This window comes from Bactrocera tryoni, chromosome 3, assembly GCF_016617805.1.
Source record: "Bactrocera tryoni isolate S06 chromosome 3, CSIRO_BtryS06_freeze2, whole genome shotgun sequence".
NCBI lineage: Eukaryota > Metazoa > Arthropoda > Insecta > Diptera > Tephritidae > Bactrocera > Bactrocera tryoni.
This window is the reverse complement of record NC_052501.1, coordinates 42,570,736-42,597,926: the sequence shown is the minus strand read 5'-3', so window position 1 is coordinate 42,597,926 and position 27,191 is coordinate 42,570,736. Positions and strand designations below refer to the sequence as shown.

Below are 27,191 nucleotides of genomic sequence, written 5' to 3'. Positions count from 1 at the left end.
AAGTTAATGAGGTCGGTTGTGTTATATGCGGCTCCAATATGAAATCAGGCGCTAGGCATTAAAGCATATGCCAGATAAATAAGCACTGTGCAGGCAGGTTTCCCGAATAATATCAAGTGACGTTGATGAAGTAATAGCCAGCATGATGCCAACTGACATCGAGGGTGACGAATACGATCGAGTATACAATTTAAAAGAGCCGTCTATAGGAGCCAAAAGAGAAAAGAGAGCAACGGTGGTAAACCTCATTTAAAGGACAGTGAACCCACAGACTGATACCAGACGACATGGGGACCTGGAACTCCATCTAACCCCAATATTAAGTGGGCATTGGTGTTTTAGAAGCTACGTGTACAAATTCCAGCACAACATTAGTCCGAATTGTCCGACGTGCTCAGAGGGCTTTGAAGTCTCTGAACATGTACTTTTATTGCCCTTTTTCGCAAGACAAAAACTTAAAATTACACTCGGTGGTAGTTTTACGGTGGAGAATTTGACCACACTCATGGATCAGTCCACTGAGACGCGGAAAGCTGTAAGCGAAGCGGCAGGCTCAATTATGACAAAACTAAGCCATATAGAGCATTAGACGCCCGTGTCAATCCCACGAAGGAATACTTAATAAGGTGGTTCTGGGAAGGAGTGTGGAGTTGGGAGTAGGTTGAGTTTAGCGGCTTTTAATGCTTCCCCCTACTTAAGAAAAAAAGTATGCCTAATTGGCCTTAGCTAGTCACAATCTTAGTAATAGAGAAAAGATGAAACAATTAAAGATGCCATCAGCTCATGCAAAAGCTTTGCCAGCATTGAATTATGCATAGACTCTTCCATATACATATACATGTATGTATGTATATAAAACTGGAGACTTTGAAAAGTGATTTTAATTTTTGAAAGCTTGAGAGATTATTAATATTTTTAATGAAAAAAACTTTATTTGCTTTATACATCATATGTATTTAAATTGGACAAATGAGCTGCGACGCGCTCTTTCACGTGCCACATTCGTGAGCACGTAACTCGATTTAATGTGTCACACAGTTACTTTTGTGCACAAATGTACATAACTGTGCATATTATTATAGAGATAAGTATCTGATACAGTGTAGCATACATATAAATGCATACATACATATACATACACACAACTATAGTGGCGCATGAATATCTTTATCTTTTCGTCAATTTCTTCGACATTATGTTCCATCGATTCGCCACACTCCGCAGCCACTGCTGTTCTACGCTTCAGTCCGCCACTTGAGGCTGTGAAAGAGATTATTTAGCACAGTTTGCGCTTGTAAAAATCACAGCTTAATTCATCAAATGAGCATTCATTAGCATATAAAGTGGCAGAGAATTTATGCTGAAAACACATAGCATACCCCTCCATATGAGTGTGTGCATATGTGTATGTGTATGAATGTGTGCGTTAAGAAGGAATGCATGACAAGCGGCTAGCGCAGAATAACTGCCGATTACCCACTTAGTTGGGACAAAAAGCAACAAAAAAACTCGTTTGTTGGTAACTTTCTAAAACGGAGTAACTAAAATTAACTCGCGAGCGCACAAACACCACCTGAGAACATTAACCAACACATATGTAAGCAGGCACATAAACAACTAAATATTTGGAATTCGAGATGATGGCCAAATTGGTGATCGTAAATGAAGATGCGCGCTGACAGTTGAATGGAATTGTGTCGGAAATGCTTTTCTTCACTTCACTGCTGTCGTGCCATTTCGTAAATTGTGGTGGCATACAAGCGGAGTAGCTGTAAATGCCCGTGTTAGTTGATTAAAATATCAAAACTGCGCGTTAACTACTTTGACAGATGTATCTTGTTGAGATTATCGCATAAATGCTGGGGAGCAAACTGATTATGGACGGCTTGTGGAATTCTGTGCGACTTCCTCGGAAAATTTAAGTAATATAAATGAGTAAAATCTGGTTTTTATTCAAAAGAAGGCAACGGGTGATTCAAGTAGAGGCATTTTTTCAATAGCCTTCTTTAGACAGTACACGCATGACTCGTGTCAACATAATCGGACTATTGAACGTACTATTCGAAACACCTTCACTGATCTTGAGACCCAGCATTCATTATTGGATAATATTCGACCGAATAGACCACAACCAGCTCGCAGTGAAGAAAAGATAGCAGCCGTACCTAAGAGTGTACACGAAGACCGTGGACTGTCGACTTGGCGCGGTTCGCAGCAACTCGGACTGACGTATGGAACGACTTGGCGCATTTTACGTCAAGATCTTAAATTGAAAGCGTACAAAATACAGCTTGTGCAAGAAGTGAAGGCTGTATGGGCTCTTGAAAAGTTCCAAGGAGATTCGACCTTTTCGAGCCAACTTTCGTTCCGCGATGAGGCGCCATGGCTGTGTGAACAAGTAAAATTGCCGCATTTGGGACGAAGAGCAACCTGTAGATATTCAAGAATTGACATTTTAGTGTTCGAACGATTCATCAAAATTGGACTCAAAGATAGACCATCTGAGACGTAGCCAGCCGTGGTCAACATTTGAAAGATATAATCTTCAAAAAAAAAAAAAATAAAAAAATAAAGAATGTTGTTTCGAATAATAATAAACTTCCCCACCAAATTTGAAGTTTCTGTGTTGTTTTCTCTTGGAAGTAGGGATCTTGGAAATGGATCGCTGTGTATATATTTTAGTAAAATCTGATTTGATTTTTACTCAAATAAAAGACACTATGAAGAAGTTCACAATTTGTGTACGCTTACAGATACGTCTACAAGTAGACGAATAGTTTCGTGGTGAAAAGTTGCTACTTAAAAAATTCGATCCCGGACAGAGGCGCGAGTTAAATTAAAACTTATCTCTGAAAAAAAATAGTTTTCTTCGCCTCAAAACTATAGTCCTAACTCTGGAACCAAATTTGAGGGCGAAAATACACTATATATGCATTCAATACGCATGAAAGAAAACAATGAGTGTAATGCTGATAAAATATAAGAGAATCAAGAAAATATTAAGGTTTTAGTTTTCGAGGTGGAGCTGAAACCTTCCATGTAATAAATCAGTGATGAATGAGTACACAGAGCAGAATATATCGCTCTGATTGTTCTATAATTACCTGTTGCTAAGAGGTATTATAAAATTTAGTAATTTTCGATAAGGCTTACAAGAAAATAACTGTATTGAATTGATTAACCTGGGCAAAATCTTACGATTAGAAAGTTTTAATAATCTCTAAAATTTTCACTTGCACTATCTTACAAGAGTACGTAGCCAAGCGAGTATCTCAGCTAACACCATTATTGCTGGAAAGTGTATAAAAGTTTGGTCCACATAAATGATTTTTCGACCACGTAAAATCATTGAGACTCTAATTAAATATTAATATAAACATTTCAGAATAACGAGGTAAAAAGGAATGATCTATGACACATAATTAGATAATTTACTCTTTCAAGTGGCTGCGTGAAATCCTTATTTATCTATGGCTCAAATCAAACACTAAACTTTTGCTACGGAGTACACTATGTATTGTCAAATATCGCCATGGATAACTTTTCCTTCCAAGTTTTTTCGATTAGATGCTTGGCATAAAGAAGAACACCTCCGACTGAAAGAGAAACGTCTAAATGTTTTTCTTCAAAGTATGTCGAATATTAGATGTTTGGCAACGAAAGATACGCAATATAGTAGTAATAGTAAGAGTTTGTTCATATTCTAAAATTTTTAATTTATTATTAATAATCTATGTGATCCTCGTCAAAGTAATCCCCCTTGACCACAATACACTTATGCCAATGTGTTTTTCAATCCTCAAAACAGTTGTTAAAGTCAATTTCCGGAATAGCCTTCAATGCGCGTAGTGATTCACGATTACTGTCTTCAATTGACTCAAAAAGGGTTTCCGGAGCCATTTGAGTCTGTTTAATAGTCAGAAGTCACACGGAGCTAAATCAGTTGCGGCACGATTCCAGCCTCTTTTTACAAATAGTTTCGCACAATCGACGCATAACACTCAAATAGTATTCTTTGTTGACAGTTGGGCCGGTAGTACGGAATTCGGAGTGCCTCACACCTCTATAATGGAAGAAAACTGTCAACATAACCTTGATTTTTGACCTGCTTTGAGGTCTTTTTTTTGGCTTCGACTCACTTTTGCCACGATATTCGGCCGATTAATCGTCTGTTTCAGGTTCGTAAGCATATATCCATGACTCATCACCAGTAGTAATACGTTTAATGACATCCTGGTAGTCGGAAAGCATTGTTTCACACGTTAACGCGACGCTGTTTTTCGAAAAAATTTAGTGATTTTGGAACCAATCGTGCTTTCACTTTTCTTAAGCATAAATTATCTCTCAAAATGGTTTTCACTGATTCTTGCGATATTTCATCGATGTCAGTAAGGTCTTTGACTGTTGATCATCGATTCTCAACCACCTATTCCTTTTTGGATTTGATTGACGTTTTGATCATCGGTTGATGTTGACGGCCGTCCTGAACGTGATTCGTCGTCAACGCGTTCTCGATTCTATCTGAAGGCTTTCTTCTTTAATTCTGAAAGCTTCGGCACCAGAAATTTGATTCTTAACGCAAAATTTGATGGAACTTCTTTGTTGAATAATTTCACTCATCGTAATAATTGTCGAATGCACTTTATGTACTTCAGAAAGACAAGTGTATACTAAACACTTCTTATTATTCTGACGTGAGAAAAAAAATATATGCCTTGAGGAGTGGGTTTTCGCGCGAAATTTAAACCATAAAGTATTATAAGCTTATTGTTTGCTAACAGTAGTAGCTAAATGTTATAGCTGAGGTACCTTTTGCGCTTATTCGGGCGGTCTATAGTTTTCCAATTACAATTTTCACCTTCACATACATAAGTACGTACTAAGAGTTGATGGAGGTAATGATATTAAAAAGTATTTTGCTGAATAAGGAAAAATGCATTTCAATTTAGCTTTACCATTCAATATTTATCTGTAAGAGAAATTAGTTTGGTAGCTATTTGTTTAGATTGACTCAGAAAATTTTCATTTTAAGGCCAATGAAAAATGTTTAAAAAAGTGAGAAATTCATAATTTTCATAATATAAGCAAATTTTATGAAATAACAGCTTGAGATATTAGTTATATTAAAAATTTGAGTGTAGCTTTTCAAATCATATTTTTTTAATGATCAATTTAATATTTTCCCTTTTCATGAATTTCTTGGTTTAACTTTTGATTGTTCATAAGAAAATACATGAGGAAATACTAAGAAGACCGATTTAAAATTATATTTCGTTTAAAAAAATTCTTCTTTGCAAAATTTTTCAATTTGGGAAATATACACTCTGCATATAGATACATATATGTATATACATCAATAAAATCGCAAACTATGCATAATATATAAGTTCGAATATATGTAAATAATAATTGTCAATAATATATATAGATATTTAAATTAATATTCTTCAATAACAACTCACCTTGGTTTAGAAAAGGAAAGCTTAGTCTGATCGGGCATCTTCAGGGCCAATAAAACTATCTGTTTTTGTCATTCAATTTTGGAATTGCATTTAATATTCATAAAAAAATAATATTACTAATATCATTTGATTATTGATATATATTTTATAGGAACATGCTATTCTTCAGTAATGATTACTCACCCAAAATATTCGCCATTTCCAAAAATTCATTTAATTTTTAGGCACAAAAATTTTGGTAAAATCCGACTCAGAAGCGGAAATGACTATTAAATGATTTTTTATTTATTTTTAGTGCTTGATAATCAAAATTGTTGCTATTACTTTGAGAGAAGTAGAGAATCAGCATCACAATAATTTCTTTTTAAAATATTTGTAATTCGAAATTTCACATTTAAAAGTGTATAATTTGTCTGCTGGTCTAATTTTTAGAGTGATAAGTGGTTTAATATTTGGATAAGTGTTTTCGTGATAAATAAAAAAAATCGAAAAAATAGTAGATAATAAAACATTTTACTGTTAATTGCTACGCGAACAATGACACACATTTACAAACAAACATAACACAAATTCGAAACGTGCTACTTCATTTGACCGCATTTCTCACCATAATTTTCAAGTTTAATCTACCGCTTGAATGCGATTTGTGAAGTGTGAAATTCCGGCTACCACTCGACAGTCATTCATTCATTCATTCATTTATTGCTTCATTCTATGGTCATCACTGTGATTGCCAACTAAATGACTGAGAGACTGCGGGCGCTGTTGTTGTTCCTATAATTAAAACGCAGCTGCATTAGGCCATCAAATAGCTAAGTAATGATAGCTCAGAGTTCAACTATTACACCATACATACGTACGCGATAAAATGATTGCTTCTAGAATACACAATTGAAATCGAAATAAAAGTTAAAGATGCGCCAAGGTCAACAAGCGTTCACTCCCCGCCACGTGAGGTATGCTCAGCAACGTATAAGTAGTAGCAAAAACAAAATAAAAGTACGATTCAGAGAGGAAAACAATTTATCATTGTCATTACATACTCGTGTATGACACGAGTGTAACTGTTTGACAGCCGATCTCCACAGATCATCGTATGCGCTTTTGAATTGATTTTGAGCAGCATTAAAATCGCATCCAACCACAAAATGAGGATAGAGGGGGACGATATTATAGCGGTTGCAGGCGTCGCACATTCTGCCAAAGTCACTTGACGCAAACACTACTGTGTGCTATGTAAGCGAATGTGACAGACCCAAGAAAATATGCATAAATAGCAAATAATAATGAATTATTGTTGTTTACAAAATATTTGAGATTTTAAAATTGTTGAAATTTATACTGCTTTTGTTGCTTTTTTGAATGTGCATGCGGTTAATGTGAGTCTAAGCGTCGGGTAAATATGTATACGTGTTAGTTTCATTACTTTTTGGAAAGCTGAGCTCATTGATACGCTAGAAAATGCAATTTCGTTTGGATGCACGTAATCATTTCAGCAATTTCAGTTTCACAATCACTTGTTGTTGTTTTTGTTAGCGGCTTATGAAATATTCTGAGTATACTTAAAGGTATTATTTATACATATATAAATAAGGAAAAAACTTGCGATAATTTCAAATAAATTCACTTGAAGAGGCTCACAGCGCATTAGGAGGCGGGTGAACTGAAAATTTTTAGCGCTTAAATAAAGATGTGTACTTAAATATCCATATTGAGGTGTTACCGATATTATTTAATTGTTATTTATTTATACTATTTTAAGTGCAATAGAACTCTAACCGAAATTTAACTCTGTATTTTAATATATAAAGTCTGGTTCATATTTCATTATTTTGAAATATAGTACATAATATCCATAATACATAAACACAGTAAAGTTCAAATGTTGGAAAAGTCTCAGCTTCAAAATGCTTTAAAAAACTGTATCTGTATCTATGTATCCCGATTTAACTCAGTAATAGAGTTATATCTCAAATATGACATTTTTAATTCAGAAGCTTTATTTCAATATTAGTCTCTATGGATCTATTGTTAATAGTAATAGAAAACAAGAAAAAATGTTACTTCGGTTGCCCCAAATCTATAATACACTTCAGGAATACAAAAGATCCCTTACAAGAACTTTGATCGGTCAGTTTGTATGGCAGCTATAACCTATAGTGACTCAATCTGAAAACTTTCTTTGGAGTTTGTATCATTGCTTTTTAGTGAATGTGGTAGAAGCTCTTCTTGGACTTTGGGGTGTGCTATAGATTTTTTCACTAGCGAAAGATGACAATTAAGTTACATCAAAAAGACTGGGTCGATCCAAGTATCTGCTGACACTTAGTCACGCAGGAACGAAGCGACTGTATAATAATGCCAATAATTAAAGTTGTGCCACCAAATGCGCTCTATTTCCTAGGGTTTTATTTTCATTCAAAGAATTAGAATATATACCTAAGTTTAAAGAATTTAGATAGACATTTGCATATACATATATACTAAGCATTATATATATGTATATATAAATTATTTATAACAATACTTAATGTTTTCATTTTATCAATTACAGGTTCCTGTTGATACTCCAGTAGTGTAACATCACTTGAAGACGACTGTTGAATACTATTTTACAGCAATTCTGCTTGTCAGGTGTACAAAAATGAAAAAAATGTAAGTTTCAAGTTCGTTGCGTAAGTCTTTTATTTATTTGGATTGAATGTGATAAAAATGACGTAAATATTTATTAATAAAATGCAGGTACTCTGTGTAGGAATTCACTGTTAATATGTATTTAATAATGTTCTTGCATAGTGGCGTTAAAAATTAACTAAAATCAATTCATATATACATACATATAGAAAGATGAATTAGATAGCCTTGTTCCGGATTATTTTCTAATACTTACGTTACACAAACTGTATTTGTCATATGACGTAAAATTCATATGTAGCATTAAACAGAGGATGTTAAGGGGCTATACCAGTGTGACGCATGAAAAATTAGGCGATTTTCGTGAATTTTTTTAAAAGAAAGTACTAGATTGAATGTTTCGACGTTCTATGGACGTAATAAAGTATATTTTTAGCTATATTAAAAAAAAAAAAATTTACAAAAATATTGAAAAATAACGGAGTAATGTGCTGTCTGCGGAAGTGCCAAAAAAAAAAGTGCCTCAACTGCTGGCATGATTCCGGCCGATTGAGTAGCTGAAACAAAAAAATTCAAAATTTTTATTAAACTTAAATATATTTTCTATACAATGGACTACGATCTTTGAAAAATATCAAAAATTAAGAAAATGGCGTAATTTTGAAAAAAAAAATCGTTTTTTTACGAAAAAAATTGTCGTTTTTTTAATGCCAAATTGACAATTTTCAGCCAATCAAAAAGATCGTAGTCTATTGTATAGCAAATGTATTCAACTATATCCAGTTTTAATTTGAAGTCGATCGGTTAATTTCTCGTTGAGTTATAATGTCAGCAATTTTGAAAAATGTCGTTTCGAGAAAAACGCGTTTAAAGTTTCACTTATATATGTTTTCACCTCTGAGCGGTCGCTATTTAGAACGCTGCCATTCAAAAACTATTTAAAATACGACCTCGCCGATTTCACAGGATATTTTTGAATATATAAGCTATCGAAAAAGCAAAAAAAAAAAAAAATTTTTTTTGAAAGTGTCACACTGGTATAGCCCCTTAAAATTAATTAACACTGCGTAAATTAACATAGCATAATATAATTTAACTTAAACTTAAGCTTAAATTCAAACTAAAACTTAAATTTAACTTAACTAAATTACCTTAACTTAACTTAAACTTAAATTTAAACTTAAACTCAACTTAAACTTAAAATTATACTTAAGCTTAACTTAACTTAAATTTGACTTAACTTAAACTTAACTTTACTTAACACATCTTAACTTAACTTAACTTAACTTAACGTAACTTAACTTAGATTAACTGTTTTACTTTTCTTCATGAAATTATAAATGTTTTTCTTTGTCCATATCATAAACAGTAGATTTCTACACTGTGTCAACTAGAGTCTAGAAACAAAAAAGTAATATACTCATTCTAGAGCTTTGGAAACAGAGAAAAATACATTCAAAATATAATATTTGTTCAAACTAGACACTAAGTAAGTAATGTTAGCATTGACCTTTCCCTCAACAGGAATTTAATTAAAAGTCACTGACGTAGATCAAAACACTTAAGCACATTTGCATGTCGTAAATCCATATTGTTTCAAGTATTTCGACACAAGTTGTTAATGCAAATAAAAGCATTCAGTCATCAGCGATGAAACACATTTTACATAAATTTTATTGAATTACGCCTTCCTTCTCCATATTATATTCGTGTTTTTGATGAAATCATGCAGCGAGCAATTTGCTGCTTAAAAGTTTCTTAAATTCAATTTGACAGTATTTTTGATTGAAAGAACCATTTATAGGTACACAACTGACGGTGTCTTGATGGCACAGCAACATGCAGTTGATCGATTGACGTCTCGTTTATATTGTTCTTATTTTATTTGCTTTTATTTTTTCACCTTTTCTTTATTGATTTACCCACTGGCACTCCTCCCCCGCACCGCTAGCATTGGTTGAGTAATTGTATTTACATTTGGCAATTGCCAGCGCGCAGAAGCATCGAGCATCGGCCATCAAGTGAACAAATAAAGGCAGCCAATCTGTCAGTCAGCGAATGAGGCGAAGTAGACAGGCAGTCAATCAGCGCTTGCTTGTACGCAATTAATCGGCTTAAAATGGCGCAGAAGAATGTGAGAAACTTTGTGTGCGAGCTCGTTGCTTAAGTCTTCAGCATGCCAGTGCGTATGAGTAATTACAAAATAATGCAACGACAAAAGGGAGAGTAGTTTCTGTAATGTAAAATGTAAAATTACATTATTGTTGTTGTAATATGGTATGCACATGTGTGTATCTTTGTGTTTGCGCGTACAAAAGCAATATTGTTAACAAATTTCGTGCTTTTAAGCTTTTATTGATTGTTCATTGAACTCATCAATACAATTGGTTTTAATGGGGCCTTTGAAGTGTTTCTTCTTTCTGTTTACTGAATATATATGTACTTACGTACGTTTGCTTGCTGCAAATTATAAGTTTTAATTTGTAACATATAAATTATTCTGCTTTTGCTGCATTTCTAAATGCTCATTTGGCTATGAAATAGGATTTGCCATTATTTCATCGTTAAGATTTGCGCCGATAAGCTAAAATCAAAAGACAATTAAATACTAAAATGAAGTGGCTACTCTGTATGTAGCGTACAAATTTGGTAGAAACAAAATAGAAAGAAATGTTTGGCAACATAAATCTTAATAAGAAAATCACTCACAAACACCTCAGATATAAAAGTTTAATTAGAATTTTCGTACACTAAATTTAAATTCTATATAATTCAAATAAAATAGCTCTGCGAAGAAATCATTTGATATTCATATAATTTGCTTATAAAATTATTTTTATTTATTATCATCGTAATTTTAATATAACATTCTTAAATCGATTGAAATTTAAAATGAAATATAATTGGCAACTCTAATATTTTTTTTCTTGCTTGTACAAATATTTTGCTTAGTGAATTATTTATGAATTTTATGTCTTTTGTTCAAAAATGAAAAAAACAAAATAAGTGGCAACTTTGAGATTTATAAAAAAATTAAATTCCTTGAATAATTAGAAATATTGAAATTTAATATTGCATATGGTTGGCTTGATCCATAAGTTTTTCGTTGGAAATTTAGAAAAATACGCAGTTCAAATTAATAATATTTCTGTATAAAACTGTACAAATATAATTTAGCTGATAGCTTACAAATTTTTTTATGAATACGATTATTTTAAAATATCAAATATTTAAGGGGTTATATACAGTTAGAAGACCGAAAAAACGAATTTTCCTGAACTTTTTCTGAGCAAACTTTTCATATTGTTGCTCCAACAATTCGTACATATATTATGGTATTTTTCACTATATTTTAACACTTAGTATTAGTAAAAATATTTATTTGGAAGGAACTACTGCTAATCTCCAGGAGCTCCTTTCAAAACAGACATTTTGCGGTGACCACTATATCTCTGAACTGAATGCTATGAAATTAAAACAGATTTGGTTAAAGTGATGTTAAGTCTAGTAAATAATCGAAGGAGTAATCAAAATAAATTTTGGACATAATGGCGGTTTCTCAAAAAAAGAAACCAAAATCGATTTTTGACCAAAATTTCGGCCATAAATAGTTTATAAAAAAAAGATTTATCGGTGAGAAAAAATCTTATATTAATTTCTAAAAAAAATATTTAAGAAGCTCGTGTTAAAAATTGAGATTAATCGGTTTAGCCGTTTTCTAGTAATGTTGGTCACCGGCTTTGAAAACACCATTTGATAAAAACGGAATAAACTTCCAAGCGCTCTGAAACGCCTTTTCAAATTTGCGTATAATTCGAAAATAATCACCGGAACGAAATGAAATTTTCTGTCTGTATTCTCAAATATAATATTTGTACATTAAGAAAATAAAATAACAAAAACAGATTTTCTAAAAATTCTAGCTAGCTCCTTAAGAGGACATACCCTGTGTGAAATTAAAAAAAAAAAGAATTCTTTGTTTTTTCATATTTCGATAATTTTTGAGTTACAGCCATGTAAAAGGTAGCCGCTCAGTTCAATCAGCTTCATCAGTTTAGTTTTAAATGCGTTTTTCTCCAAACAGCATTTTTCAAATTTGCTTCAGTGATAACTTGAAGGCAAGTGTTTCGAGCATTATGCAATTTCTTTTCGCCCTTCCTGTATATAATTCTAAAGGTTTTTGATCTGATAAAGAATCGAGCTTTAGCAGATCAAAACGACAAAAATTTGTGGTGAAATTAACTTTTTTATTGTTGGCATTTTGTCCATTTTTATACTCTCGCAACAATGTTGCTAACGAGAGTATTATAGTTTTGTTCACATAACGGTTGTTTGTAAGTCCTAAAACTAAAAGAGTCAGATATAGGGTTATATATACCAAAGTGATCAGGGCGACGAGTAGAGTCGAAATCCGGATGTCTGTCTGTCCGTCCGTCCGTCCGTCCGTGCAAGCTGTAACTTGAGTAAAAATTGAGATATCATGATGAAACTTGGTACACGTATTCCTTGGCTCCATAAGAAGGTTAAGTTCGAAGATGGGCAAAATCGGCTCACTGCCACGCCCACAAAATGGCGGAAACCGAAAACCTATAAAGTGTCATAACTAAGCCATAAACAAAGATATTAAAGCGAAATTTGGCACAAAGGATCGCATTAGGGAGGGGCATATTTGGACGCAGTTTTTTTGGAAAAGTGGGCGTGGCCCCGCGCCCTACTAAGTTTTTTGTACATATCTCGGAAACTACTATAGCTATGTCAACCAAACTTTATAGGTCGTTTTCTTCAGGCATTTCCATATACAGTTCAAAAATGGAAGAAATCGGATAATAACCACGCCCACCAACCATACAAAGGTTATGTTGAAAATCACTAAAAGTGCGTTAACCGACTAACAAAAAACGTCAGAAACACTAAATTTTACGAAAGAAATGGCAGAAGGAATCTATACCCAGGCTTTTTTTAAAAATTGAAAATGGGCGTGGCCTCGCCCACTTATGGACCAAGAACCATATCTCAGGAGCTACTAGACCGATTTCAATGAAATTCGATACATAATATTTTCTTAACACCCTGATGACATGTACGAAATATGGGTGAATTCGGTTCACAACCACGCCTTCTTCCAATATAACGCTATTTTGAATTCCATCTGATGCTTTTTCTGTATAATACGAGTATAACATTAGGAACCAATGATGATAGCGGAATAAAACTTTACAAAAATACGGTATTTGAAAAATATGTAAATGACGTATTATGAAATCTCGATTATCACTTTACCATGCGAGAGTATAAAATGTTCGGTGACACCCGAACTTAGCCCTTCCTTACTTGTTGTTATTTATTTTTGATGGCAGGTAATTTTATGGAAAATACTTATCTTTAGTTCAAAGAGAGTTTTTTATTTTTAAGTATCATCAACGGAGAAGGCTGGAATAACTGCATCAGTAGCGGCCCCTTTTTTAATGTCGTCGGAGATCTCGTTTAACTAAAAAAATATTTACGTTTTGTTTTTTTTTTTAGGCTGTCACAATGGTGTGCCCTTTAAAAGTAAATTTGAGCTTCTTGCTTCGTATATTTAGTAACCTCAAGGAAACTTTTTAGAAAATATTTTGATGTTACTAGTATTTGTTAATTTAATTTTCATATTGTGAACGTGTTGGAAACACTAGTTTAAGGTTTACGAATATAAAATATGGCAATTTCTGGTAAAAACGTATCTTACTCTTAATAATTCTATTTTTTTTTGTTTTTTCTGTTTACTTTCTCACAATTTTGTTGGTTTATTATAGTTATCTTAATGCCACCCGCCCTTCCTTATCTCTCATTGTGCTCTTTCTGGTCCAGGAGAAGAATATTTCATGTGTTCAAGACAGTCTATTCAAAGCTCAAAATGCATATAAGTTGTTCTTACTATAAGATCTTTCACGAATTTGCTTTGTTGTTTTGAAAATATAATTATTCGGAATACAAAGATAATATCACAGCAGTTAAAAACGATCATAGCGAACTATCAAAAATGATGCGATTAGCAGTTTTTTTGTATTAATACCAATATATCCATAATAATATGTAATTTTACTGTTATGTTAATTTGGTCAAAAGCCGCTGAAATTAGATGAACGTGAGTGTTAACGAATGAAATATAACTAATAAATAAACGTTATTTCTACGATATATGTATATCTAATAATAAAAACCAATAGCTCTACTGAATACAAAAAATACCAAAACTAATTACAACAAGTAAGGAAGGGCTAAGTTCGGGTGTCACCGAACATTTTATACTCTCACATGGTAAAGTGATAATCGAGATTTCATAATACGTCATTTACATATTTTTCAAATACCGTATTTTTGTAAAGTTTTATTCCGCTATCATCATTGGTTCCTAATGTTTATACTCGTATTATACAGAGAAGGCATCAGATGGAATTCAAAATAGCTTTATATTAGAAGAAGGCGTGGTTGTGAACCGATTTCACCCATATTTCGTACATGTCATCAGGGTGTTAAGAAAACATTATATACCGAATTTCATTGAAATCGGTCTAGTAGTTACCGAGATATGGTTTTTGGTCCATAAGTGGGCGGCGCCACGCCCGTTTTCAATTTTTAAAAAAGGCCTGGGTGCAGCTTCCTTCTGCCATTTCTTCCGTAAAATTTAGTGTTTCTGACGTTTTTTGTTAGTCCGTTAACGCACTTTTAGTGATTTTCAACATAACCTTTGTATGGGAGGTGGGCGTGGTTATTATCCGATTTATTCCATTTTTAAACTGTGTATAGAAATGCCTGAAGGAAACGACTTTATAGAGTTTGGTTGACATAGCTATAGTAGTTTCTGAGATATGTAAAAAAAACTTAGTAGGGGGCGGGGCCACGCCCACTTTTCCAAAAAAAATTACTTCCAAATATGCTCCTTCCTAATGCGATCCTTTGTGCCAAATTTCACTTTAATATCTTTATTTATGGCTTAGTTATGACACTTTATAGGTTTTCGGTTTCCGCCATTTATGTGGGCGTGGCAGTGAGCCGATTTTGCCCATCTTCGAACTTAACCTTCTTATGGAGCCAAGAATACGTGTACCAAGTTTCATCAGTGATATCTCTCATTTTTACTCAAGTTACAGCTTGCACGGACGGACGGACGGACAGACGGACGGACAGACAGACATCCGGATTTCAACTCTACTCGTCACCCTGATCACTTTGGTATATATAACCCTATATCTGACTCTTTTAGTTTTAGGACTTACAAACAACCGTTATGTGAACAAAACTATAATACTCTCGTTAGCAACATTGTTGCGAGAGTATAAAAACACCAATAAATAGCTTTTCAGCAAATTTCGTTGAGTTTGGCGATGTTCACATGCATAAGTTTTATTAATGGATCCATTTAATTATAATTTGTTTTTAATCTTTTATTGGGCAGCTTCTATTTCACCCTTCCCTTTCGCATTTTGCACGCTTAGCTGATGTACCATAAACATATTTACATATATTTAATAAAAATAAATATGTATGTGCATATTACATCAGCCGTTCGTGTAAGTCTGTAGCATTTCAAGGTTAATCGAGTGTATCATCAGCAGCGTTGAAAATTAATTTGTTATTTTTTCATGAATTCCCAAGCTTAATATGCGACGTCAGCTTAACAAGTGGAGGGGATTAACATTTTTTCGTATTTTTATTTGTTGCTTGTATTGAAGATTCACTCAGGTTGACTTGTAGAAAAGACTAAGAATACTTAGGATTATCATTAGAAGTTATTTACTTATAATTCATTGCTTCATTAGTTCTTTTATTTTATTAGTGCTTATGAAGTTTTAAGTGCTTCGTCTAAATATAATTATTTTTTAGTGGAAAATTTTGTGTTCATTTATATATAAATAATAACAAATGGCTTACGATTTTCCGTTCAACACTATGTTCGCCGCATTTCTTCGACATTTCATCATATGTTGTTTATTGCTAGTAAAATGGTGATATGTTATATGCAATAACGATTCTCCGAAATGTGTGGGCCTATCGACTTAAAATCTGGCACTTCTAACCTTATTAGATATAAGTATTTGTCAGGTATTGATCGAAATAATAAGATTTCTGACAATACAATGATTTTTATTTAGAAGCAATTCGGTAGTGTACATTTTTTGAAAGCAAATCCAAAACTGTTTCAGAATTATAAAAGCAGATTGGGTTCTGTAAATCCACAGTTTTCTCCTGTGTCATACAAATGTGGACAATATGCTAGTTGACAAAATTAGAGAAATATCTAAAAGGTCCCATAAGCTGTGCCCTTTATGTTTAGGCCATTATGTTTTAAATATTTTCTTAACCGATACTCCTATTGTCTCGGGGTTCAAATAATGTACAGTGACGAGAGATGGGGAGCGTTCCTACATAGATAATTTCATAATATTAAATCTTAAGATACAAGTATAATGTTCAAATAGCTCAATTAACCAATTGCCCTTTTAAAAAGAGTTTTGATTTTGTCTGCATAATATGGATAACACTTTGTATGGAAGAAAAAATATAATGTGATATTTATTAAAAATTTAAAGAAAACGGCAGCTTTGGCCACTTAAAGCTACTCTCGAAGGAAGTGTTGGAGACTCTGTAAAGTATATTTATGTATAAATGATCATGTCGAGCTGACTAAATTTTGCCTCGATTGTCTGTCTGTATATATGCGAATTAGATTCTCAATTAGTGAGATATTGATCTGAAATTTCGCACACGTCCTCTTCACCTCAAAATACTGCTCATTAGCCACCAATATCGAGCCACAATCAACCATAAAGTGATTCCAGTTCATTATCTTTTAGGTAATTTCGACAGTAGGTTTTGGGTAAAATACTCGTATGTATCAATAACTGAGTCGTTTCATACGAGATCTTAGGATACTCTGTTAGATACTAACACGCTTTTGTAGCACTTTTACTTCAACTTTTTCGTTCCTATCGCCGTTAACGTCGGTGGACGGACGACTCGCGTTAAGCAATTTTTTGACGACTTCATAACTTTTACTAAAGTTTTCGTGCCCTTCGATTAACAGATTAAGGGATTGTCTCAGTGTGACCCACCGAAAAATCACTGATATTCGCGATTTTTTTAATGTTGAAATTAACTAATAGATTCGCAATAATCAATAAATTGTTGAAATGACACGTGAAAAACGGGTTCCGCAAGATGTTCCAGATTGCGGCCAAAATTTTGATCTAAAATAAAAATTTCAAAAAGATTATTTACATATCTGTAGGTAAGTATCGAATTTTGCCCTTTTTTCGACAGTTTTTCGTAGAAACAGTAAGAAGATTTCAAAACAAAGAAAAAAGCTTCTATAGCACGATAGAGAATGATATCTCCAAAACTCTTCTTTTGAGAGTATAAAAGTTTTGAAAAACACCATTCTTAGAAAAACGCATTTAAGATTAGAGTCGCTATGTTTCCCACTCTGTTGCCTTTCTACAAGAAACACAATTTCGATTTGAAAATGAGAATGTTTATTACAGTGTATACTATGCAATGCAACAAAAAAAAATCGATTTTTCGAAAATTTCGCACTGAGACTGAATCCATATGATTTTGAAGGGGAAAATACAGTTGAAATAAAGGCTTGTCTTGATGAAGAATTTCCGGATACTGGGCAGAAATATCAATCAACAAGGATTGGTATGCTATTATAAGTTTAAATGTGGTGAAATTAGCACTGGAAACGGTGAACGCAGTGGACTGTCAAACGAGATAATTTTGTATAACCGTAAAGTCAAGGTTGTACCAATCTGGGAAAAATATAATAAAATATATTCGCGCATCAGCCCAGGTTAAAGAGATAGTATAGCTCACCTTCAAATTCATTAGGTGTGAATATTAGGTAAATTAAATGAGTTTAAAAGCTTTTGTGGTCAACTTAAAGTAAATAAAGTCATTTTGATTTCGGTTATCATATTCTTCCTGCAACATAAAACCACATTGCAGTGAAATTAAGCATACAATTTTAATATACAGTTATATCCAAACACATAGTATACGTACATATGTATGTATAAGTATTAGTTTGTAGTGAAAAATTGGCTCTCCCCATAAATGCTTACCGCGCTAAAAGCTAAAAGAGATGAAAATTTCGTTCATTCATAAAAATTGTAATCGCTGCAATGCGCAGTAGTTGTTGTTGTGACGTAATCGTGTTCGACGGAGTTGTAAGTGCACTGAAACACACACTTACAGCCAGGGCATGAAACATGTGTGTGTGTGTGTGGCAATGCATCGCTGCTATGTTTTGTTGTTGCCGCTTATTGTTTTCCCGACTCAGCTTTGTTGCACACTGCAACAACTTGATTGCATTGTTATTTGTGATTTGTTGTTGTAGGCGCTGTGTGGCAGACGCCGTTACATGGCCGTATTTGCTGCACTTTTTGTTTTTGATCAGCGTCTATTTGTGTACCTTTTGTTGTAAACAATTTTTCGCCGCGAATAGCAATTGTTTATTCAACCACAAATAAATATACATACATACATATGTACGGTTCATAGCTACTTACAACAACGGCAACAAAATTGAAAAGTGTACAAGCAGTGGCATCAAAGCGGCTTACAATGGCGCTGCTGAATGCAATTACAACAACAAAAACAATTTCAATATTATTATGTTGGCTGTGATTTGTTTTCGTTTTTGAATTTTTGTTGCATAAAACGATTACAACAATGCAACTGTAATCAACTAAAACGCGCAATCAAAGCGGAGAAGTGCCGCGAAATGAAAAGTGATATAATCGAGAAGCGGCAAAAGACGCGAGATTTTGTTGCATTGAACGGAGTCAATCTTTGAAAATGAAAGTATTGTTGATAAAATTACCAACTAAGAATTTTTGAGAAAAATAATAATTTTCAACCAATAATTAAGATTGTAGGTCATTGTATAGTAAATGTATTCAAAAATACTCGAAAAAGCAAAAAAAAATGTTTTCTGTTGAAAGTGTCACACTGGTATAGCCCCTTAAGCGTGTATTCCAGTCTAGAGGCCCGAACTTCGAACTTTTGGAAATTAATAAAAAATTGTTTTATATTTTTGCTACATAATATTTTATCTTTTTAAATTCGAACAACATTTTGCTACAAGGAATAATAGTTTTGTTCACCTAAGGGTTGCACGTATCACCTAAAATTAAGCGACATAGATATAGGGTTATACATATATATTATATATAAATGATCAGGATGACGAGACAAGCTATAACTTGGTTAACAATTGAGATATCTTGATGAAACTTGGTATGCGCGTTCCTTGCCAAAAAAAAGGAGTTCGTAGATAGGCGTGATAGGACTACTGCCTCGCCCACAAACGCCACGAATAATGCCTTCAGAGTATGTCATCTTATGACCAAAAACTAGTCCAAATCCAACAAAACCTGCTCATGCCCCTAGGTACCGAATATGTAGACCCCAGAATGTGTGGGATATACAATTGAAATTCAGAGAGAATCTTTTCGTGATAATCATATGAAGAATGGGTTGAATCGGTCAATACTTCCCTGAGCACCTCCATACCTATTAGAAAGATTTTCGATCTTCTGGGTGACTTTATACCACCAAAATAAATAAAATTCTAGGAAAACTATACCTAGCACCCATATAACAAATATCAGGATTTTCGAACATGAAATTTAATTCGCAAACATTTTCGGGCGATTACTTTTTATAATTTTCGACGTGGTTTAACTCAACAACAGTCCAACGATGAACTTAATTAAATTTTTAGCTATGAAGTTCGATCCACGAGTAGTGTTTATCGATGATATGGTGAATTCAATCGAGGTCGTGGATCACACCAAGACGAACTTCGTGAATGTCATTCAAAATCAGTTATTGTTCCGGAAACTATTGATGCTGTATGCAAAATGATATCGTCATCGACCAATCAGGATATTGAGACAATTATGGACATTAGTAAGAGCGACATACATTTACTTTAAGATTTGATGGTAAAAAAAATTGTTCATGTTGAATCCCACACAATTTGTCAATCGCTTCAAAAAAAGGCTCCTGTCAATTGGTCGCAAGAAATATTAAAAAAATACTATAGCATTGCTTCGAAACACGTCAATTGTATAATATCTTTTCAGGTTATGAATCGTGGATTGCCTAGAATACTGACACAATGTGTCTAACGTTTGAATATCTCATTAGATTCGTAAATATTTGCGACACTATTGATGCACAGTTTTTCAAAAATAATTTTAGCTATTGAAAGAAAAAGTTCCTAACAAGTGGTTTATACTAGGTTTAATTTCTGTCTGAGACGCTGTAATTCTATTTTTTCGGTCGTACTAATTATGGCGGTAGCTCAAAAAACAATTGCAACATCTAGGCGTTCCAGTGTAGGTCGCGCTCCACAGCTCATAACAGTTTTGTGCGCTACTTACTTTTGTGGGCGTCTACCTTGATGCACAATTGATGACAGGAAAGCAAGCGCAGCAAAAAAGTAACGAGTTGAACGAAGCTAGACAAAAAAGGCAATGGAATACGTAAAAATGGATAAAAATTTATATATAACTTATATATAAAATATATACATATGTATGTGTATAAAAGAAGTAGCGGTTCCGAATTCATTAAATATATTGACTTAAACTAATATAGTGGCTTTTTAATTGCGATCAGATAAAAAATATTTTTACTTGTGGAAAATCACCACAGAATAATGACAATATCAAGTTTATTATATATTTATTGATCATTTTTAATATGTTTCCTTCGAACGGCATTTATAAAATAAATGAGTTTTTAAAACTACGCTTTATGGCGTTTGAGTCAAGTACGCTGAAATTAAAATAGGCCGACATATACTTTTGTAAGTGGCAACCTTGTGCCGAACTTGCAACAAATCCAATTCACTTCGAAGTTGAAATATAAATTCGGTGCAACCGTGAAGAAAGTTTGGCGCGAGCAAACAACTTAGCAAATATTTAACTTAGCTGGAAGTTGTGCTTCGTATTGAGCCAACGTACGCCAATGTGGCCAAGACCATTTTAACTGCTTCGCTTACTTGCTCGCAAATACTTGAATAACCCCATAAAAATATACAGCGTGCTTCACATGAATGGTAGCTTAAGAAATGCAAGTAGAGATCTGTAAATGAATAATAAATATTTATAAATGTAAGACTTAACTATGATTGTAAGAAAACTTTTTTATCTGATAAGCTGTCTTCATGAAATTTGGCACCGATTATTTTTAGTGCGAAGAATATTAATGCAGTCGAATGTTTCGTTGTTAATTTTTTCTTGTTTTTAACCATTTCGCTCGATAATTTGTGGAACCACTAATGATGAACTTCACATTATTCGTCGCTGAGCATAGGGACTCCCATTGTGTCAAATTCATTTGCTTAACTTATGTGTGATATTGACTTTGCTTCCAGCAATGTTTAATTATATTTTTTAGACAAATGCACTTACTTTTGACACACACTGTAATAGTATCGAGCCAAATACGATAACGTATATATAAATACTATATATTCGTTAAATTTATGGCAGTAATGCTTTGTTAGGCCAACTATAGCTGCTGTTGAAAATTTCCAGTGTTGCATAGCGTTAAAATATGGTTTTAAATAAAGAGAGCTTGTCGTTGTTTTTTATCTTAAATGTACAGAAGAGTTCTTTTGGTCATTGGGAAATTTTTCTTTCTTATTTCTAAGCCAATATTTGCCCTTACTTGCTTATCATACAACAGAATTCTTTAAAAAAACAAAGAGAAGAAATACTCTTTTTTATTAGAAGAATGTCCTTTGTGGAAGGAAATATTTATTTCTCAGTAAACAATGACATTTTAAACTATTTTAAATATATTTATGAAAAAGCATTAGTGATACACTCGTTCCCCACTTTTTTAAAGAAAAAATACAAAAAATTCAAATTTAATGGAAAATGTTTATTATCATTCGAAAGATAATTTTTAGGTACTTATTTTTTGGAGATTATTTCTTTGAGTCTAATTTTAGATGACTCGTTTGAGGATTTCGACTGCGAAGTGGCGAATAACATGCGTGATGTTTTGCTCCAAGGCCTGAATTGAAACGGGATTGACCGTATAGACTTTAGGCTTTACATAACCTCATAGGGAAAAGTCTAACGGTGTGATATTACTACATCTTGGACCGGCCCAAAATGTGGAATTATATGCTCACCGAAGTGTTCTCTCAATAAATCCATTAATTAATGTAAAAACAAATGTCAACGAGATCACGAGCCTCATTTTCAGGCATCAAGTAATCGGTTATCATGGCACGGTTATGGTACGGTTATGGACCGATGATTCCACTGGCCCATAAACCACACCAAACCGTTGTTTTTTCTAGATAAAATGGCAGCTCTTAAATCTCTTCAGGTTGCTCTTCGTCTCAAATGCGTCATCGCCGAACAAAATTTGGCTCGAAAACGTGGGATCTTCTTGGAACTTTTCAAGAGCCCATAGAGCGAAGCGATCTCGCTTGGAAGGCCTCTGTTCTTACACCAGCTTTATTTTGTACGCTTTCAATTTAAGACCTCAACGAAAAATGCGCCAGGTCTTTCCATACGTCAGTCCGAGTTGTTGCGGACGACGCTGAATCGACTCTTCACGGTCTTCGTTTACACTCTCAGCTACGTCTGCTATATTTTCTTCACTGCCTGCTGGACGTGGTCTATTCGGTCTAATATTATCCAATAATACATACTAGGTCTCAAGATGGGTGATGGTGTTGCGAATAATACTCTCAGTAGGCCGATTATATTGACCATAAGTTGAGCGATACGCGCGAAACACATTCTTTATTTTCCATGATGAAATGCCAACTCGTTGAATTCGGAAAAATATGGTAATAGAAGTTTACTTATTTATTTAAGCGAGTGTTCTCTTGCTACTTGCGTACAAGCGTGGAAACGATCTTAGAATTATAAAGAATAATTAGAACATTTGATCCACTGAACTCTGTATTGAGATGTTTTGCCAAATACAATCAACATACATATATGTTATTATATTCGGTCCCTCTCGATGCCGCCACTACCTTACTTGTTCATGCTGGCAACTTTGTTGCATTCGCATTTTCGTTCGAGTATGTGTTGTTGCTATTGCTGTTGCAATTCCACCGCTGTTACCATAAAATGTGAATGAATGCACGAGTGATTTTTGGCTAAGCAAAAAGTAATCAACAACAAAAACAACAACATAGATATTTCTGCAACGGACAAGTGTGTAAAATTTACGGCTGCCGTTATCTGCTTTTGTTATTGTTGCAACAAACCAAATGCATTGTAGCGCATTTGCTGCTTTTGTTGTTGCTGCTGTTACTGTTGCTACTTAAGTAGTTGCTGTTGCTGTTACTGCAGTTATGTCGGCATAGCCACTTTTGGCTCTTACCCACAATTTTTCACTTTATTTGACTTTTTCGCTTGCATTTTTCGCCCGTGTCGTTTTCTTTTCGTTTTTACACTTTGTTGTCTTCCACATGTTGTTGTTGTTATTGTAACATTAGGTAGCAGTGAGTTAGTTGGTTAGTTTATTGTGCGATTACACAATGCGCCGCTTTGCCTTCATCTCATTGCAAATGCAAGCAACTTGAAAATCGAAAAAAACGCAACGAAAACGAAAAACTAACGGTAAAATAATAAATCATGCACGCTTGCCTTCAAATAGCAAACAAAAGTAATAGTTTAATAAATAAACACAAAATCAACACAATATTTGCGCACACTTACGCACCTATTTGCTCGCTGCAGCTGCTTTGCCAATGCACTCGTTCGTGCTTGGGATTTCAATTGCCAGCTTAACGCCCATCATTAGACAACAACAAAAACAAATACACACATTGCGTAAATATTAAATAAGTACTTGAGTAAACTTCTTGCGTTTTGATTCCAATAGCTTTGTTGGCTAATTTTTTCTGTTTTGTTTGCCTTATCATTTATCGTATTGCTATTGCAACTATCGATAAATATTTATCGACTTGCGTTATGTTGATTTGACACAAATTCCTTTCGAATTTTCGTGTTATTTTAAACTCAATAGCGTGAATTTATGATTAGAGTGGTTGATGTGTTGCAACATTGTCGAAATACCGGTCCACAGTGTTGCGAAACCGGAATTTGTTGAAAATCATATTGCCTAAACTGTAATTTTAATTGTATCGATGAGAAACTTCTACAGATTGGTCAGAATGAATCCCCAAACAGAATGAGTGAAAAAAAATTTACACCGAAAAAATTGTTGGGTCAAATTTTCAACAAAAGTCAAAAAAAAAAGTTGTTCGAAAAATTTACAAAAAAATTTATTGTAATTCTTCTTTTATTTCTGATAAATACCCTATGATTAGTTTTTTAAAGAAAGTATAAGGTGGTCCGAACAAGAATTATAAGCGTCAAATTTTTATGATTTTTCGATATTTGTTGAAAAACTCTGAAATTTTATATAAAACCAAAATCTATTTCATTTCTTATATGAAAGGTGGCAATAAAAGCTTTAATTTGATACCGGTTTGAAGTCAATAGCTTCAGTTTTAAGAGAGTTATGCTCATTTTTGTGGAGTGCTAGAATAGATGTAGAATAAAAAAATAATTTGAAGATAGGCACATGCATATTTTATTGCATTCTACAGAAAAATTACAAATTATCAATCAGTTTGACGTGGGATGACGGAAAGTCACCCGAAAACCAATATGATTAAATTATTCAATAAGTGATTCCGAGAATTTCCGTTCTATTTCTAAGGAATATATACTGAGAGTGATATACTCAAATTGCTATAACTCCCAGGAGGGCAGGTATGGGCAGCCGATTTTTTCACAGTTCGTTGAAAACAAACTGTGTAACATTTCTGTAGTGGTTTGGAACTGGGACTCTCTGCGACTTTTTAGATATTGCTTACCTAACCCAAATTTAAAGGAAAAATGGACCTTTAGTCGGGTTTTCGCTCTAAAAAAGGTGCATATGAAAATGTCTCAAACAACATTCCTTTGTTTTACAGAAGATACTTGTCCGAAGGCAGATTTTTTTTCCTAATCAAAATATCTGTCACCAAAATCAAATGAGATCATTTTGAATACAGCCCTGAAATCCCCTCTTTTCGTGAAAATTTTGTATATTTGACTTCTAAAATCAATTAAAAATCAACGGGCCAACATAAAAATAAGCTTTATGTGTTTTTGGTTTACTTGGAATGTCTGTGACAAAATTGCATCATTAAAAACACTGAAAAAAATAATCGGAGAAAAGTTATTTTTCCACTAGCCGCAACGCAGTGCGGTCATACTTTGTTCGTATTAAAATTAACTTTTTCAGTTTCTCGATTATTTTTTTTGTTAAAATATACCCGATATACATTGTGATGAAAAGAAACCGGAAATTGTAAATAAGACGCAAAATGTTTAATTATTCATCAATATTTATTTTGTCGCCTACAAAGTAATCCCCAATAGATGTAATATATGTACAGGGTTTGTCCGGAAAGTAATAGGACAATTCTTTAAAAGCTTTCAAAATAGGCTCCTTCTGCGTCAATGCAGCGCTGCCAGCGCGATTTCCAAGCATTGAAGGCGTCACGAAAGGCATTCTTCGGAATAGCCTTGAGAGCCGAGGTGCATGTTGCTTGGATCCCCTCTGTCGTCTTAAAATGCTTGCCTTTCATCGACCTTTTCAGGCAAGGGAACAAAAAAAGTCCGGGGGGTCATGTCTAAGCTGTAGGGCGGCTGAGAAAGCGTTAGGATGCCGGCCTTGGTTAGGTAGCTGTTCACAAGAAAGGCGGTGTGAGCCGGGGCTATGTTGTGGTGCAACTTCCGTTCGGCTGCGATGTCTTGTCGGACCCGATTGACCCTTCTTTTGAGTCTCTTGAGGACTTCCATGTAAAATTTAGCGTTGACGGTTTGTCCAGGAGGAGCAAATTCATGGTGCCTTTGATGTCAAAAAAGGCAATAAGCATCGTTTTCACTTTGGATTTGCTCATTCTTCCTTTTTTTGGGCGAACAGACATCGGTGTGTGCCACTCGGAAGATTGCCTCTTTGTCTCGGGGTCATACTCAAAGATCTACGACTCGTCACCTGTGATTACGTTATTCAAACGCCTCTGTCGCAGATTTACCGAGTTTCACACAGAATTTAATTGCGTGCCTCTGCTCAAACGAATGCTGTATTTTTGGCTTGCACCACTCACAGAAACACGTCACGCGAAAATGTTTGTCTTGATTCACCAGGTGCTCGGAGACAACTGACTAGCCGCTCGTTCGTTAGCTAATTTAATATTATGGCTAATCATTTAACTTTATTATAAAGATAAGGGTTTACCATTATGATTTTAAACTGATTTCTAAAATTGTCATTCTAAATGCGACAATTTGGCTTATTAACGTACCCTCATTCAACCAAAAATGAGCTTCGCTGATCGCTGAACAAAATTTGTTTGTGAAAATCGCGATCGGTGGCCATCTCGTTCTGGGCCCATTCACCGAACGTGTGACGCGCTTGGTTGTCGTTCGGCTTCAATTCTTAGACGAGTTGGAATTTGTTAGCTCGCAAATCAAGATACTTCCGCAAAATCTTTCAGAAAGTGATTGAGCACAGCTGCAATTAGAGCGCACAATTTCAGATGAACTCATTCTGGGATACTCGGCTCCACAGCAGTAGAAAAAACTGGTGTTTTATTTCTGAGAATTTTGTTCTTGCTTTCAAGAAATTTACTTAGGAATACCATCTCTCTGTGTTTCGAGATTTGACTCACACCTGTCAATTAATTATAGATATCGTGAAATTTATACTTAAAAACTAGCAAAATCATTATTAGCACCATCGAAATATTTGTATAGCACACTTAACTATGTACGTATGTACTTCGAAGCTATGATTATAAGAGCAAAATGAAATCATAAAAAAATCAAAACAAAATTCTAAAACTTTAAGTTTCCGTTCGCCAATTATTTTAATGATTTCAGCGAACTTGTTTTGTTGTGAACAAAAATAGATTATAATTTGAAATTTTGACCAGCAACAACAAGAAATATTCACAAAAATAAAGCCGAAATATGCAAAACTAACCAGAAATAAATAAAACAATAT

The 27,191-nt window shown here is 33.9% G+C and overlaps 1 protein-coding gene across 9 annotated transcripts in view; it reads left to right on the top strand.

Annotated features, from left to right (window-relative positions):
• LOC120771828 overlaps positions 1-27,191 on the top strand; it is a 180,009-nt gene that overhangs the window by 17,860 nt on the left and 134,958 nt on the right. Inside the window, exon 2 of one of the 9 annotated variants that reach the window (XM_040100059.1) lies at positions 8,017-8,117. The exons of the other annotated variants lie outside the window; for them this stretch is intronic. The gene's annotated coding sequence lies outside the window, so the exon portion shown is untranslated. The remainder of the gene's footprint in view (positions 1-8,016; positions 8,118-27,191) is intronic. 9 annotated transcript variants of the gene reach the window in all.